Genomic DNA, 14,877 nt, shown 5'->3' with positions numbered 1-14,877 from the left:
AATCTTTCCGTTGTAGATAAAGACAAACTCTTTATGAGGATCCAGCTCTACACAAAGATACAAAGTAATTGTGCAGTCAAAGGACAATAATGGACGTTGTATTAGAGCATTAAAGACAAAACGTTTCAGAAGGAAAGTCGGAAAGTCGAGACACAAAGTCCAAGAAAAGAATTTAAGATGCAACGGATACAATAATTGAATCTCACTGTACGATCAATTTTCCAGCCTATATAAAGAGAAGATCAGTGAAGACTCAACATACAGAGATGAGAAGCTTCAACGCAAATACGATAGAAAAGAAAGGGCACGCACATTACACATCAGCTTTAAGAAGCAATCAGCTCAGAGGGAACACTTCACGGTGATATAAGCTTAGATTAGAAGCTTATTTTCCTCAGTGTGTGAGAACTTATTTTCTCACACACACAAACACTCTCACCACCACTCAAATACAGTCTTGCACAAAGACATTAAACTTGTGTATGTAGTCTTTCTTGGAAGGTGCTGCCTTCAGTCTAAACTAGGAGTTCAGTTAGGAAGTGGGTAAGTCCTAAGCTGAGTGGATTTGTACAAGTAGTTGTATAAATCAAAGTTTTCTAATGGATCCTACCCGAGTTGGTAGAAGGGGTGACGTAGGAGCATTTGAAGTTTCTAAACATCCATAAACATATCTTGTATATTTAACTGATTAATTGTTGTTTTCAAACTGTTTGGATCAGTTAGAGTATCCGTCAGTTCAGTTGTCACCATAACTGAACTGATAAATGCAAAAACTAATCTACCATTTTTTCAATTATTCAATTTATATAAGTGAAAATGTTTTCTAATATAACAGTCTTCTTCACGAAGGATTACTTCGAGTTTCTTCCGTTTGGTTTTAAAACCAAACTCGATTTAATTCATCGATGTTAACATTCTTAGAACACGAGCTATTGCAGCTCATTGGAAAATATAGTGTTTGAAATGCCTTCGAAGGCACTAGCACACTCGATCCTTCAATTGATATCACAGCTAGCTGTTCTAAGAACATTTGAAGAAAACTGTTATTTAAAATTTATTACTTTAAAATAATGTTAAAAGCTATTTAAAAGTATTTCATACAATTTTCAAAAATATTTAAAAATATTTATATGTCGTTCTTTAGCAAAGAGTTGAGAGGATTGGTTCTGCAACTAATGTTGTAGCCACTGCTCTAGATTCATTAGCTTTGGGGTTTTAGTCAGCCTGCAAGGGACTGAGAATCATCTGCAAAGATGCACAGCTAAATTGCTCGATGAACAAGATTTTAGTTGTAAGCCTACTAGGTCAGCTGTTCTTCAGACGAAACTAATCTATGTTGGGATGCTGGTCGATTTAATCACTATCTGAATTCCACGTGAGCCTAGTCAGAGTCTGCCCGACCAGTTGGGTAAGCACAGGGTTCAAGTTCAAAACAGTTTAACTTGTTTCTCTAGAAAATTGAACTCATGACCGATGCAGCATTTCAAGCAATCAAGCAACCAGTTGATGGTATATTCAGTTCTGTCACATAAACCGACTGATATCTGATGTTGTTTAAAATATGCTATTGTTGTAACAATTCTTTTTTTTTTTCAACTGATGTATGTACTCAAATTTAAATACAAGGAAATCTATTTAAATAAACATCACGTTTATTCAGCTATGTTTCGTTGTGACTGGATGGATATTTCCAAATTTCTTGTCTACGATGATTAAATGATTATAGCATCTGTATTATTGACTAGATAAGTATTTTTCAAATACGGGCTTTACTCAGTCTATGAGAGAGAGTTTTTCTTTTACCCTCAAACTGAAAAATTGCTTTCAATCAGTTTTTAAAATTCAGTTGATGAGAAGAATTTTTCCTTTTTCATCAACTGAAAAGTGTTTTCTTAATTCTGTTTATTTTTCAAAGAGGCTTTTCAATTCAGTTTTGGAATGAGAGTTTTTCTTTTATCCTCTATCTCTAAATGGTTTTCAAAACTTCTTTAATTCAGTTCTTGAGAGGGATCTTTTAACGATGTTTGAATGTACTAACCCTTAAATTGAATATATTGTGCTTAACTGCTCAGTGTTGTAATCATCAAAAAAGGAATAGTTTTGGAACTTTTAAAGTTCGCAATCTTGATTTAAATGTTAACAAAACTTATTAATTTGTGTTACTAATAATCTACCATAATGTGCAGAAGTTAGGATCAGTCACGAGATGTTTACATCGCAAATGAGGACTCAACTGATCGCAAAAACTGAATCAGTCTAACTGTTACGCCAATTGAGCAGTCCAGCTGATTTTCCAGTTGATAGGTGGTTCAGCAGGAGAACCTCAGAAGCCTGGACAGCCGAAGGATTGTTCAACTGATTAAGAAACCCATCTGATCAGTTCAACTGAACGAGAGTGAAATAAGTTCAACTGACGAGTCAACTGATTTCACCAGCCCAACTGAAAATCAGTTCAGCTGACTAGTTCGAAGCATCAGTCAAATCTTTCAGTTGTAGATAAAGACAAACTCTTTATGAGGATTCCAGCTATACAACAAAGTACAAAGTAATTGTCCAGTCAAAGGTACAATAATGGACGTTGCACCAGAGAATTAAAGACAAATAGTTTCAGAAGGGAAGTCGGAAAGTCGAGACACAAAATCCAAGAAACGAATTTAAGATGTAATGGATACAATAATTGAGTCTCACTGTACTATCAGTTTTCCCGCCTATATAAAGAGAAGATCAGTGAAGACTCAACATACAGAGACGAGAAGCTTCAACGCAAATACGAGAGAAAAGAAAGGACACGCATATTGCACATCATCTTTCAGAAGCAATCAGCTCAGAGAGAAATCTTCACAGTCATATAAGCTTAGATTAGAAGCTTATTTTCCCCAGTGTGTGAGAACATATTTTCTCACACACACAAACACTCTCATCACCACTCCAATACAGTCTTGCACAAACATATTAAACTTGTGTATGTAGTCTTTCTCACATAGACGTAAAAGAAGTGTTGGCTGGAAGGTGCTGCCTTCAGTCTAGACTAAGAGTTCCGTTAGGTAGTGGGTAAGTCCTAAGCTAAGTGGGTTTGTACAAGTAGTTGTATAAATCAAACTCTTCTAGTGGATCCTACCCAAGGTGGTAGAAGGGGTGACGTAGGAGCAATTGAATTCTCCGAACATCCATAAACATATCTTGAGTATTTAACTGATTAAATGTTGTTTTCAAACTGTTTGGATCAGTTAGAGTATCCATCAGTTCAGTTGTCACCATAATTGAACTAATGAATGCAAAAACTAATCTACTTTTTTTCAGTTATTCAGTTTACATAAGTTAAAGTGTTTTCTAATATAATAGTCTTCTTCATAAAATATTACTTCGAGTTTCTTCCGCTTGGTTTTAAAACCAAAACCAATTTAATTCATCGGTGTTAACATTTTTAGAACACGAGCTATTGCAGCTCATTGGAGAATATAGTGTTTGAAATGCCTTCGAAGGCACTAGCACACTCGATCCTTCAAAAAGCTACCTAGAGGAGTCATTTGAAGACCGTTCTTCTAATGTGGGAGCTACCACTTCTAAGTCAAAATAGAGATGGAAAAAGCTACCTTGAGGAGTCCTTTGAAGACCGTTCTTCTAGTTTGGGAGCTACCATGTCTTACACAAATCATTTTCATGGAAAGATTGCCTTACATCCAGCAGTGTTGCACTATGGTGTTCCAACACTTAGTGTTAACACAATATAATCTACACATTGCCTGACATTTTGATCTTTCATCTCAATTGAGGCATAATTAGGACATGCATACTTGTTAATAGTTTCGTGAATCCATCGTAATCAGCGGGTTATCTGTATCTAACATATAACAATTGATGAAATCTTGATTACCAATTTTTTGAAGAGAAGTGGCTTCTTACGTTCATGGGGGTGTAAACGACGTGGGTTTGATTTGGATTACCTTTTGGAAATGTTGCAACACATGCTTAAATTCTAGCTACCATTTGATTTAGGGATAAAAGTGTGATTAGATTTGCGAGAAAATTTCTAAAAAGTTACCATTGGGGCTAGGAAGGGCTGTTCTGAAATTGCTTGGATTACCTTTTTTTTACCGTTATTGTGCGACGTTTCTAGAAGAAAATCTTACCACTGAAGCAAGAGCTTATAACTATCGTTATCAAATTGAACCCTTGTTTAATAATCTTGTGTATTCTTTCTGATTTTTCAAAATCGCTTCTTATCTTCGTTTTCTCTCTCTCTTTCACTTGTTAATTCTTGAACTCTCACTCATTATAGATGGCTGACGATCGATTTTACTCGTTGGATATTCGCAGTGAAATGGCAGCAAGTCGTGGTGTTCCACCGTCTGAGGCAACACCACCTGCAGAGTCTCCTGTTGAAAATCCATTACAGATGGTGATTGCCGCTCCACAGCCCATTGGAGGAAAATGCTCCAGATAAACCAGGGAAACCAGTCGATCTCGAGAATTCTCTTGATCGTGAGGCTTATCTGCGGGCCATTCCCCCAGATAAATGTCAGGCAATGTGTAGATTATATTGTGTTAACACATTGTTGTCAGTTCTTCGCAATTTTCGTCATTGTGTAGATTATATTGTGTCAACGCCCGGAAATTTTCGAATATTCGAAGCTTTCCGAGCGTCGTTCTTCGCAATTTTCATCAGTTCTAGTATTTCTAATTTAGTTTTTATCTCTTTAACATTGTTGTGTTTATTTCCACTATGAATTCTAGTAGCTAATTTTATTATTTGTTGGGATTTAAGGGGATCTTACCCCGAACTTTGATCTAATTAATTTATATTTCGATTGTTGCGTTATTCTTGATTACACTCATGTTATATCGTGTTGTTAGAGCGTAGCTAAATTTAACAACATTGTTATGTTGCGAGTGAGTTCGAGAGAATAACTTGTGATAGGAACGAGTAGTATAATCCGTGGATCTACAATTTACTCAGAAAAATGAAATTGGATACGCGCCGATAGTCATAGTCCTAAGGGTCGAAAACTAGGGGATTTCATAAATCGACATGAAATTCACTTTGATAAATTATTAAAGACATTTAATTACTTCGTTGAGTATAATTAGTTTGGCATAGCTCGAGAAAGTGTGTTCAACTGAATAGGAAATCCTGTCGGAAGCATATAATCAATATCGAACGAATTAATTAATTAACAAGGGGTAGGTGAACCGATATTCCCAACAAATTCATTTCTCTTTGAAGTTTAAATAAACTATTTTAGATATTCTATATCATTATTCAATTCGTTAATATTTTTATTTGCATGTTTCTTTGATCACAATAGTAATAAAACAATCAATCAATTTTCGTTGCTAAAGATTTAATAACTGAAAATAATAATTGTCAAACACAGTCTTCAGTGGAACGATACTCGTACTCCTGTACATTATACTATTACTTGACATCGTGCACTTGCGATTAATTTTTGAGCATATAAACCATATTTTTATTAAGGATTTCACAGTGTATGTTTTGCTTGATCAGAGATGACTCCAATGATGAAAACTGAGTTGTTTGCTCGAAAGCGGCTTGCCCTAACTAAAAAGACATCCGCTTCCTCATATACCTCTGTCGCTCCACCTGAGCAATCTCCTGTTCCATCTCAAAAGGTATGTTTCTCATTTGAGGAAGAACAATCGTTGGCTGATTTTCTGAACAACTTGCAAGACACAAAAAAGGGTCAGGAATCGGTGCAAGAAGCGGATGAAGCCAAATCTGAGTCATCCGAAAAGGTCCCATCGGAATCTGAGTCCATGTCTGAAGCAGAAAGATCTGATTTTAACTCTGAATGAGCAGTTGCTTCTGGGGAAGATGCTGAAGGAACTGAGAACGGTGTTGAGCCAGGTGTTGACAACACTAACTCTGAGGACTATAATCTTACTACTTCTTTCTCCTCAAAATTTTACTCTGAGTTTGTTGTGGGTCAATGGTTCTTGTATGCACACAAAGAGTTCATCAAGAAACGCAATATTGACTATGAGGCATACATGAAATACAACTTGACCACCTTTCTACAGTCCCGAAGGCTGTGTTCAACGGTTACTTCAGTTCTGCCCTATGCACGGAAACGATCCTTGAATTCTACTTTAATCTGGTCTCCAGTGTTGGTGATGAGAGATCTGCCAAGTTTGGTCGGGTGTTTGTACGAGACACTATCTATGATTTCTCCCTCTACACCATAAATGAGTTCTACAACACTCCAGCTGAAGATGATGAGGATGCTCTCCCGCACATTGATGACATTACTTTTGTTCTAGCCGGGGGACTCATCACTCAATTTCCAAGCCACCCCAAGCGCCTTGCAGCGGACAATTTGATATCGTTTTACTCTGTTCTTCACAAGACTACCATTCGCAACTGGACTCCCTCGTCCAACACAACTGTGGTGACACGACCACAAGTTGTCACCCTGTTTACCATTGGACCGGGCCGCAACTTTAATTTTGGGCAGTTGGTGTTCACCACTGTCCTTCAGTTTGCGGAAGGAGGAATGAAATCAACAAAGCTCCCATTTTCTTCCCTGATTTTTGGAATCTTGGAGTCACAGGGTTTTGTTAAAGAAGATGAGGAACAGTTGATAGATGTTGGGGAATCGCTAAAAATTGCCCCTGCCAGCTTTAAAGGGAATCGGGTCTTGGATCTCCCTTAGTGTGCTGCGGGTATTGCCCCGGAGGTTGGTGACACTGCTCCCTCACCTGCTACTGGTGTTGCCCCTAGTGTTGGCAACACCGCCCCCTCATCATCATCCGTTCCTGATGGGTTTATCTTGCTAACCACTTCCGAGATCCAAGCACAAATAGATTTTGGCCTCTAGCAAATCAAACAAGCCAAGGAAGTCATTGCCTATTATGAAAATCAAATTGCTGACTATCGCCTACTTCTCGAGGTCGACGTGCATTCTGTTCAAAAAAAAATGAGATGCAGAGCCAAAAATTCCAAAAGAAGATGATGTTGGTACCAATAAAGGAACTGATAAAGAAGCTGATGAAAACTGAGTCCACGTGTCTTCTGTTCTCTTGTTTATTTCCGTTGATTGTTTTTCCTTCTTCTCTTTTATGGTTGTTTTGTTATTCAAATAATAAATAATGAACTCTGATTTCTTTTGTCTTCAATTGTCTTATCTTGGTTTCTAGTGTTGCGTGTTAGTGTTGACAACACTGTCCACAATACCAATAATCTAACAAGTCCAATTCAGGGGGAGATGCACTTTGAAACTCAGGGGGAGCTAAACTGACTACAAGCCTGTCTGTCATCATTTTTGGAAGTTTTGTCCAGAAATGCAAAAAAGAGGAGATTGAAAGGAATATTTTATTCCTAATCAATTAAGATTGTATTTTTATGTTTGCATTTCTATACTAATTTGAAAGATTTGTTTCCCTAGATATAGATAATCTTATTCTTGGGAATATTCAATAAAATTTTGGAACTTATCTATATTATATAATGTACTAGCTTTGAATTGATTTTTATTCCTATTAAACTCTGGTTGCCTTGTTTATAGGCGGGGAGTATATATGGAGATTTAGGTTAAGAAGAAATATATATGGTGATCGAATATAGAGAAAAATTGGAGAGGGCGACGGGAGAAGAGTTGCTTACGGCTACTGGAGTTTTGCTGAATCTGATCAAATTCAGTATTGAAGATTCGCGTAAAGAGTTTGGGTGATTGACTCACATCGTGATCGTGTTGCTGTCTAGTATTGACAACACTCGAAGAACAAGAATGACGCAAAATATTGATCGAAGAGTGAGTGTATTTGGATTTGTGCAATACGTTTCGTTTTTATGCATCTAGTTTTTAGTATTGATTTATTTTGATGTTTTTTGGTTTCCTTGAGTGTCAAGGAATTTAGGTTTGTTAGCCTCACTAGTATTGGTTTGTTAAAACGATTACATAATTTTCTAGCGAATTTTCTTTCCATGAGGCATCGCACAAGTATTCGTACTTGTGCATGATTTAAATAACTGGTGTTCATTTATTAAAGTTTACGCGTGTGTTAAATATTAATTTCCGCTGCAGTGTTGTGTGTTGGTGTTGACAACACCGAGCACAACATCAAATTCTGATATACTAGTTTACAATGATTTCATGTACATTTATGAGCAACAACCCTTTCAAAAACAATCTATAGGAGTACATGTTGCCATGGATAGCTAGTCAACCACAGAATCATGAAAAATATACGAAAGAAAACAACAAAAATAGAAATTGAAGAAGGCAGCAACCTCCACTACAAGAAAATACACATTCAACAACACATCAAAGACAACAGTTTTTATTAAAACCGTTGTCTTTTTACTTTTACAACTGCTTCAAAAAAAACCGTTGTCGTAGCCTAAAAAATCCGCTCATAGACAACAGTCTCTTCAAAACCTTTGTCTTTGATATATCTACGATAAAAACCGGTGTCTATATGTGTTTTGTAAAGGGTCAAAGACAACAGTTTGTTTAAACCATTGTCTTTCAGCTGGTTTTTTTAGTTCTACGACAACGGTTTTTATAAAACGTTGTGTAACGTCCCAGATTCGACGACTGTCCTCACTGTATCAAGACGGGTCTTTCCAGCGTGCTTATGTCCTCACTCACACGCACCCTAGGAAACATCCCAGGGGGTCACCCATCCCAAAATTGCCCCAAGTCAAGCACGCTTAACTTTGGAGTTCTTATGTGATGAGCTACCGAAAAGAAGATGCACCTTCGTGATATGAGTAGTACAAATCAAATCTTTTATGCCCTCTTCAACTGTACAGTCCATTACATTGAACAGTCTCGGAATCCCTCTCATTCCCGTGTGGGTCGGTTCATTCATGTTCCCTCCACCTAGAACCCTGCCAGGAGCCGCTCATTGTCCGTGCAACTGATGGCACCGGCGATCACCCCCCGCCCTCTTCGGCCCCGGGCCTCACATGCCCACCAGCTTCCGCTTGGTTCGTCCCCGAACCACACCGTACTAAGAGAATTCGCCTCTGATACCACTTGTAACGTCCCAGATTCGACGACTGTCCTCACTGTATCAAGACAGGTCTTTCCAGTGTGCTTATGTCCTCACTCACACGCACCCTAGGAAACATCCCAGGGGGTCACCCATCCCAAAATTGCCCCAAGTCAAGCACGCTTAACTTCGGAGTTCTTATGTGATGAGCTACCGAAAAGAAGATGCACCTTCGTGATATGAGTAGTACAAATCAAATCTTTTATGCCCTCTTCAACTGTACAGTCCATTACATTGAACAGTCTCGGAATCCCTCTCATTCCCGTGTGGGTCGATTCATTCATGTTCCCTCCACCTAGAAGCCTGCCAGGAGCCGCTCATTGTCCGTGCAACTGATGGCACCGGCGATCACCCCCCTCCCTCTTCGGCCCCGGGCCTCACATGTTGTCTTTTCTTATTTTTTAATATAGTAGAAGACAACTGTTGTAGTGACCCGTTCCAGAATCACCTACTAATGAAGAACTAATCATGCAATTAACTTAATTAATAATAATCAGAAATAACAGCGGAAAACTGACACCAAACGATAGTTATACAACCCAAACGAAGAATCCAGGACAACTAAACTAAAAATGAAATATACGGTACAACCATAACGAAACAAAAAGATACCGAAGAACTAAACCAACCAGCTACTCAACGTCCTCCTCCTCCTCCTCCTGAGCTGTCCAACCTGAGGCCTGCCCCGTGGGAATGGGGTGTCCAAGATAAACAAAACCGAGGACGTGAGCGATAAGAACGCTCAGTACAAAAGCATGAGTATACAAACCTATATGAAATGCACATGCTATGATATGATACCAGGGTAGTCAAGAAATAGGAGTCACAAAGGATCTCAAAATGCTCAGTCTAGAGGCGCCAAGTGGATAGTGCCGCGCGGTACTCCTCTGGGTCACTGCATCCACTACAAGAACAGACGTGGACCTAAAATGTCCCGGATCACCGAAGCCCTCCCGACCCGTCGGCCACTGTGTACTCTCGGTGTCCATGCGTCCACAAGATAGGGCTGAGCGGCCCCACAAGATATAGCTTATCTCGAAAGAGATACAGCTCAACAGTAAAGGCTATCTCGAAGGAGATACGGCTCAACATGAAATGCAACATGCATCATAAAACGTGACATAATAGCATGCATCATATGACATATATCAATGCACCACATAATCATGCAACACATATAAGGATGTATACTCGACCAGGATATCTCGGATAGTACTTTCGTACCTCAAACCAGCAGATCCTAACAATCAGTCCTAGACTCACGCCTGCGTCCGCAGTCAGCCCACTGGTGCCGCTAGCTCCAAACTAGAGCACAGCTCCGCTACAACACTAGTAGCTCCCCGCTAGTGCCCGAACCTCGGAAAAAGACTAGAAACCTGTCAGAAACGACTGAAATGCTCTGGAACACTCTGAAATGGCGAGTCACAAATGAAGCCTCGCGCCTCTATTTATAGCCAATGTTCGGACGCTCCGATCCACTTCGGAAGCTCCGATCTGGTACACTTCGGACGATCCGAACCCACTTCGGAACGTCCGAACTCCTACGTGTCCATCGGCTCTTGACACCTCATGATCGGATCCACCGAACCTACACTTCGGATCATCCGAACTTGCATGCAAACTGACGTGTCGATCAACTCTTGACACCTCATGATCGGATCCACCGAACCCACTTCGGATCGTCCGAACTCTTCGGTGCTACCGAACCATCTTCGGTCCGTCCGATCATGACCATGGTCAAAATTACACATTAAACCTTCTTAATCCCCATTAATCCGTTAATTACCCAATTTGGAATTCAGGCTACTACAACTGTTGTCTTCAATTTTTTTTTATAAAATTATTAAATTTTGCGAAGGTTTTGTATTGCAACGGTTTTGCTTAAAACCGTCGCTAATTAAAATATTGCGACAGTTTTGTATAACCGTCGCTAACTTTAGAGACGGTTTTCGCTAGTGATGATTGTAGAAAAACCGTCGCTAAATTTAGCGACAGTTATGCATAACCTTCGCTATATATAGCGACGGTTTTAAGCAAAACCGTCGCATAATTTTAATTAGCGACGGTTTAGCGACAGTTATGCATAACCGCCGCTATATATTCGCAAATATTTAATTACCGACGGTTTTAAAATCAGCAATTGCTAGCGACAGTCTTCACCATCCTAAATTGTCTATAAATATCAGTGTTTTCGCTCCATTTTCCTCCACACCACTGTACAACACTTCAAATTTTTCTCTCTTACACGATTTTAGTTTTGATTTAGAGTAAATTTTTTCACTTTAATTTTTAGTGAATTTTTAAATGTTAGTTAAGATCAAGACTATTGTTAGCATAGTAAGATTTTAAGTTTTTTTTTATATTTATTAAATTATTAAAATATTTTTTTTATTTTATTGAAAAAATTAGCGACGGAAATCATGTTAAACCGTATCTAAAATTAGCGACAAACTTTATGAAAACCGTCGCTAATTGTAGCGACGGTTAAGTATACCGCCACTAATTAGAGACGATTTTGCATGAATACCTTTGCTAACGACGGTTTTACAACACCTACGACAACGGTTTATCATTGTCGTCTTTGAGCACACCCTTTAACCACATGACATTTAACAACGATTTTACAAGACCTACAACATCGGTGAAAAACAACACCGTTGTCTTTACCCTTTCTTTTGTAGTTCTCGGTCAGAAAAGCGGGTGCGTTAACCTTGGGATGGATTCTGAAGAGGCAGAGACCAGCAGCCGTGGTGATTTCTTGGTGCAGCAGTTTCGACTCAAAGAAGGTAGTACACGCGGTGGCTAAGTGGCACACATTCAAGACAAACACACAACTAGGTGGACTCATCAAATCAAATAGCAGTAGTGGTCACTGCGAGACGAGATACGCGCGGCCATGGCCGAGAAGGAGCGTGAGTGTGTTGTGAAAAGCGACAAATATTGTAAAATGGAGATTGTGGCTGCTAGTACAACAATGGTCTCGTAGAAGTCAATAGCGTGGCAAAGGCTATTGGCCTGTGGGAGAAGTGTAAGTGTCGGTAGAAGTATCTAAAAGAGCAACTCGTAATTTTGGAAAAGAATGTGAAATTAGGATTCCGGAAAAGGGAACTTGGGGATTTATTTATGAGATTTTTGGGCTATGGAAATATCAAGATTTTTGCAAGGGATTTCAACAACAACAAAATGTAGAAAAATCAAAAGAGAAAAATGGACTGAATGTGGTGTATTCAGTGTAGAGATTTAATGACTTTCAATAACTTCTTTTAAATAACAGATTTTCAGGATTTGGTAGATTTTCACTTTAAAATAATTTTTTTAATGTAAATAAATTTACTTATTTAAAAATTAAATATGTTTAATATATGAAAAAAAATCACAATTCAATTTAACAACAATCCCATGTCTATTCAACATGCATAAATAATTAATCAATAAATTTAAAATTTGTAAGCATATATAAAAATTTAATCAATATAAATAAATAACTAATCAAAACAGTATAAATTTGATAATATTAAGCAGTTTTTTATGAAAAAAATCTAAGGTTCGTGATTGTCGATATGATCCACGTCACTCCACATTCGATTTGCTATAGTATCTCCCCATGCATTTGTATTTGCTCGTTCTTGTTCTTGAGTGTCAAATATTTGATCAAAGTTGTTATCCTCGTAAACTTGTTCTGATGAAGGTTGTGAAAATTCATTCTCTTGTTCAATTAGATCGACACTCTTTCGAAGAAAATTGTGCAATCCATTACAAACCAATACAAGCTCCTCATGTGTTGTATATGGAAATGAGGAGCAGTTTTCAATATTTTGAAATGCTATTTAAATATACCAAATATCTTCTCAATAACGTTTCTCAAAAATGCATGAAGAAGATTGAACAACTCTTTTGCATCTTCAGTGTGACGATGGCCAGTGAATTCTTGGAGATGATAATGAACACCTCTAAAAGGAGCCAATAATTGACTTCGATTTTCATATCCACAATTCATTAAAAAAAAAATTACCTATCGAACTGCATTTGTCGAATCAAGTAACCAATGGATAACATATATAATCTTGGAAATAAGCAAATTTAAAATATTTTTCTTGTAAATCTCTCACAGATAGTATTACTTGCATAAGATATAAAATATACAACGATAAGAAGCTAACAAACATATACATTTTATTAGGTATTGACCAAAAGAAGCAAATAACAAATAAGTCTCCGACACAAAATAAAATCAATGAATAGTGATATGGATCAAACTCCTACAAAGACTAGATGGATCAAACTCCTACAAAGACTGTCATAGGGCCGTCAAAAAGTCCAAGCCGATAACACATCTTTCCCAATTTACAAGTTACTTATAATTTGTGCCTATTTGAATTTGTGTTTCACAATTAGAAATGTCAATGGAGCGGTTATGACTAAACTCAAGACTCGCCCTATGAAGAAAATTTTGACCCATTACCCGTCCCACCTCGGTTAAATATTATTCAAACCCACCCCACCTCGAACGAAATGGGGCCGAGTAGACCCGGGAGACCCGATTTTTTTTAAAAATAGAAACAATAATCTTTCTTCTCACAGACTAAATTATGAAACAAACAAGTCTCGAAATATAACACAATAGAAAATTAATTCATGTCTTCGACCACAGTATTTTCACGACATAAAGAATTACATAAAAAAAAGAGTTACTAGCTCTCCAAAAAAATCTTGACATGCCCAAAAATAAGTCATAAAATAACTTAAACAGATCAATATAAAATCAGCGAGCAGGAAATATTTCGGACACATTCTTCAGGATCATCTTCCTCTTCATCAAGAATGGTGGAACAAGTTGGTAAACTACTTGAAGAATTAACTACAAAATTAAAGAGAGATTGTATATTGAAAAAATAAAACTATAATTTAAAACTATAAAAAAAATGTAATTTAAAGAAAGAAAGTACAGTAACAAAATTAAAATGAAAGTACAGTAACAAAATTAAACTGTGATTTATTTACATTTCACCTCACCCCACAACCATCTTTGCTAGAACATCAATGCCTCCAAAGTCTTTGGATTAAGCCTACTAAGATGAGGACCATCTATTTTTCAACTATTGCTAAAAGCTGATTCAAATACAACAATTGACATAGAAATAACTAAGATCGTTATGGTTGAGGTGTGGTACTAAAAAATTAAAATTAATGAAACTAAAACCCTAGAGTATTTATATCCACATATATGGGGCGGGTATGAGGCTGGTATTATAGGACCCATGACCCACCCCGTACCCGGACGGGTCTGAAAAATTGGACCCGAGACTCGCCCCATAACCCATTTAGTATGCCCAAATCCACCCCATACTCGCGGGTCCATTGCGGGTCTGGATAAAACCCGGACCCATTGACATCCCTATTCACCATCCAATTTTTCCCAAGACTTGAATATCATGGCCTTCATGAGGAGCATAGGTCAAATGAATTGGGCATAAGCAGGATTTTTGGTTCTTAATTTTAATTTGGAGGCGACTTGATAGCTTGCACAATATTATCTTCTATTTATGGATTAATTATTGTCAGAAATTCCATTGAACGAGAATGTAGAAGTAGGCTAGGTAGAAGTTTTACCCATGTGATTAAGCTAGTTTTGCTTAACTTGTATTTTTTATAAGCTCTACTTTATGTTTTTCCGACTAAGAACTAACAAAAGTAATTAAATTTTCTAGATTGAATACACACCCTTGAAGCCGGGGCAGAGAATTTTTTTTAATTCAATTATTGGGTGGAAGTGAGGGATTAGAATTTGATGACCTGATTTCTATTCCTAGATCAAATGATTCATCCCATTAAATGAGTGGAAATGAGAAATGAGTTGGACGG

The sequence above is a fragment of the Primulina eburnea genome, chromosome 6 (assembly GCF_022965805.1).
Source record: "Primulina eburnea isolate SZY01 chromosome 6, ASM2296580v1, whole genome shotgun sequence".
NCBI classification, from domain to species: Eukaryota; Viridiplantae; Streptophyta; class Magnoliopsida; order Lamiales; family Gesneriaceae; genus Primulina; species Primulina eburnea.
Note: the sequence above shows the minus strand (reverse complement) of the source record.